Source organism: Procambarus clarkii, chromosome 54 (genome assembly GCF_040958095.1).
Source record: "Procambarus clarkii isolate CNS0578487 chromosome 54, FALCON_Pclarkii_2.0, whole genome shotgun sequence".
NCBI classification, from domain to species: domain Eukaryota; kingdom Metazoa; phylum Arthropoda; class Malacostraca; order Decapoda; family Cambaridae; genus Procambarus; species Procambarus clarkii.
In genome coordinates, this window is record NC_091203.1 from 11,679,861 (window position 1) to 11,684,022 (window position 4,162).

Below are 4,162 nucleotides of genomic sequence, written 5' to 3' on the forward strand. Positions count from 1 at the left end.
TGCTCTAAGGTCCTTACCCTCCTTCGGGTCTTGTCCCATACTTCTTGGGGGGCAGATAGGCGCACTCTCCTTGCTTTACATTCCTCTCTCGTCCTGTCTAAGCTCGATTATGGTTGCCCTGCTTACTCGTCTGCTTCTCCTTCTACTCTTCGCCGTCTTGATGCTTTGCACCATACTGGGTTGCGCCTCAGTTATGGTGCCTTTCGTTCGACTCCCATCCTTAGCTTGTATGTTGACACTGGCTTCCTGTCTCTCCAGGACCGCCGTGATCGCTACTGTCTTCGCTATCTTGCGCAGTCCTTGCAACATCCTTCCTCTCGCCTCTGTCGTGCTTTAACTTTTACCCCTCCTGCGGTTCCTGTTCCTCTTCACCACCTCCCTCTTTCTGTCCGGTTATCTCGCTTACAGGATTCTCTCTCCGTTCGTATTTCTGATGTTTCTCCTCGTGTTGTTCCTTCTTTGCCCCCGTGGAGGGTCCCTCTTCCGCGGTTTTGTACTTCCTTGACCCGTATCACTAAAGCTTTTACCCCTCCTACGGTTCTAAAACGCCTTTTCCTCGAGCACTTTTCTTCTCACTCCCGCTCCGTTTCTGTCTTCACCGATGGGTCTAAGTCAGCGGACGGTGTTGGCTACTCTGTTGTTTTTCCTGATCGCACTTATATGTGTCGCTTGCCTCCGGAGACTAGCATCTTTACAGCAGAACTTTATGCTATTCTCTATGCTCTTCGTCTCCTGCTTTCTCGTTGTCAGTCTTCCTTTGTGGTTGTTGTTGACTCTCGTAGTGCCCTCATGGCTCTCGGGTCCTTTAATCCGGTTCATCCAGTAGTTGTCGAGATCCAGCATTGGTTGTTTCTCGTTCACAGTAAATTTAAGTCGGTTGAGTTTTGTTGGGTTCCCAGCCATATTGGTGTGTCTTTAAATGAGCGTGCGGATGCTGCCGCTAAGGAAGCTGTCCGCTCTTGTCCCATCTCTCATAAAGGCATTCCGTATTCCGACTTTTACCCAGTTATCCATTCCTCAGTTCTTACCCGTTGGCAGGCTTCTTGGTTGTCTGTTACTGGTAACAAGCTACGTACTCTTAAATGTTGTGTTTCCTCGTGGCCGTCCTCCTTCCACCGTAACCGGCGGTGGGAAACAGCTCTGGCGAGGTTGCGTATTGGCCATACTCGCTTAACCCATGGTCACTTGATGGAGCGCCGCCCTGCTCCTTATTGTCCTAGTTGCATTGTCCCTCTTACGGTCGTGCATGTCCTTCTTGAATGTCCTGACTTCCAGGACGAGCGTGTGTCTTGCTTTCCGACCGCCCCTCGCGGTCATCTGTCCCTCGATAGAATTCTTGGTGACTCGGATACTTTTGATATCGTTCGCCTTATGCGTTTTTGTTCTCGTATTGGCATCCTTGGTGATATTTAGCGCCCTCTGATTATTTTGCGTATTTGATGGTGCTACATAGCCTTCCCGGTTTGGTGCCTTCTTTTGATAATTACTTACTTGCTTATCGTTTCCATCGTTATACAACGTTTGTTTCAACTTACGATTAATATCATATTGTAAAATCATGTAAACATTAGCGTATTGACTTCTCACACGTTTTATACCACTTACAATTATTATTGTATTATACGTTTTATAATAATTAGTTTACACTACAAGCTTACACTTATTTATTATATTCACTGTTATTCAACGTTTGTTTCAACTCACGATTTATTTTTATTACTAATTTCATATTGTTAAATCATGTAAACATTAGAGCCACGTGTTTGTATCATACAATTATTATTGTTAGCAAGGAAAACTAAAACAAAATATAATAAAATATACAAACCCCTTTTAGGATTTTGCTCAAACCTTCGAAAATATTAATTTAAGCCCACAGTGTTATTTCTCAATATGTAAGTGTAGGCCTTGGTAAAGTAAGTAAGTAATTATCAAAAGAAGGCACCAAACCGGGAAGGCTATGTAGCACCATCAAATACGCAAAATAATCAGAGGGCGCTAAATATCACCAAGGATGCCAATACGAGAACAAAAACGCATAAGGCGAACGATATCAAAAGTATCCGAGTCACCAAGAATTCTATCGAGGGACAGGTGACCGCGAGGGGCGGTCGGAAAGCAAGACACACGCTCGTCCTGGAAGTCAGGACATTCAAGAAGGACATGCACGACCGTAAGAGGGACAATGCAACTAGGACAATAAGGAGCAGGGCGGCGCTCCATCAAGTGACCATGGGTTAAGCGAGTATGGCCAATACGCAACCTCGCTAGAGCTGTTTCCCACCGCCGGTTACGGTGGAAGGAGGACGGCCACGAGGAAACACAACATTTAAGAGTACGTAGCTTGTTACCAGTAACAGACAACCAAGAAGCCTGCCAACGGGTAAGGACTGAGGAATGGATAACCGGGTAAAAGTCGGAATACGGAATGCCTTTACGAGAGATGGGACAAGAGCGGACAGCTTCCTTAGCGGCAGCATCCGCACGCTCATTTAAAGACACGCCAATATGGCTGGGAACCCAACAAAACTCAACCGACTTAAATTTACTGTGAACGAGAAACAGCCAATGCTGGATCTCGACAACTACCGGATGAACTGGATTAAAGCACCCGAGAGCCATGAGGGCACTACGAGAGTCAACAACAACCACAAAGGAAGACTGACAACGAGAAAGCAGGAGACGAAGAGCATAGAGAATAGCATAAAGTTCCGCTGTAAAGATGCTAGTCTCCGGAGGCAAGCGACACATATAAGTGCGATCAGGAAAAACAACAGAGTAGCCAACACCGTCCGCTGACTTAGACCCATCGGTGAAGACAGAAACGGAGCGGGAGTGAGAAGAAAAGTGCTCGAGGAAAAGGCGTTTTAGAACTGTAGGAGGGGTAAAAGCTTTAGTGATACGAGTCAAGGATGTACAAAACCGCGGAAGAGGGACCCTCCACGGGGGCAAAGAAGGAACAACACGAGGAGAAACATCAGAAATACGAACGGAAAGAGAATCCTGTAGGCGAGATAACCGGACAGAAAGAGGGAGGTGATGAAGAGGAACAGGAACCGCAGGAGGGGTAAAAGTTAAAGCACGACAGAGACGAGAGGAAGGATGTTGCAAGGACCGCGCAAGATAGCGAAGACAGTAGCGATCACGGCGGTCCTGGAGGGACAGGAAGCCAGTGTCAACATACAAGCTAAGGACGGGAGTCGAACGAAAGGCACCAGAACTGAGGCGCAACCCAGTATGGTGCAAAGCATCAAGACGGCGAAGAGTAGAAGGAGAAGCAGACGAGTAAGCAGGGCAACCATAATCGAGCTTAGACAGGACGAGAGAGGAATGTAAAGCAAGGAGAGTGCGCCTATCTGCCCCCCAAGAAGTATGGGACAAGACCCGAAGGAGGGTAAGGGCCTTAGAGCACTCAACACGGAGGTAAGAGATATGGGGAGACCAAGACAAACGAGTGTCAAGGAATAACCCCAAAAGCTTCGCGGAATCTTTGTATTCAAGGGGATGACCATAAAGTGACAAAGAGGGACGAAGAACAACCCGTTTCCGCGTAAAAGTCATGGCACAAGTCTTAGAAGGAGAGAACTTGAAGCCATGACCTGTGGCCCAAGACGACACGGCATCAATCGCAAGTTGAAGCCGGCGTTGAAGGAGAGGCGAATCATCACCCTGACAACAAAGGGTAAGATCATCGACATAGAGAGCGGAGAAGACACCAGAAGGAAGAGAGGAAAGAAGACCATTGAGGGCAACCAGAAAAAGAGTAGTGCTCAGAACACTACCCTGGGGCACACCTTCGTATTGCTGAAAAGAGGGAGAGAGAGCGGTACCAAGGCGCACCCGAAAGGAACGACGAGAGAGGAAGCTGCGGAGAAAGAGAGGGAGATGACCACGAAGGCCAAAAGAATGAAGTTGAGATAGGATATGATAACGCCAAGTGGTGTCGTAAGCCTTTTCTAGGTCAAAAAGGACGGCAACAACGGAGGTCTTCGCAGCAAAAGCAGTACGTATATAGACCTCCAAGTTCACCAGGACATCTGTCGTGCTGCGGCACTTGCGGAAACCAAATTGAGAAGGGGAGAGAAGGTGATGGTGTTCCAGGAACCACATCAGACGAACGTTAACCATACGTTCAAAGAGTTTGCAGACACAACTTGTGAGA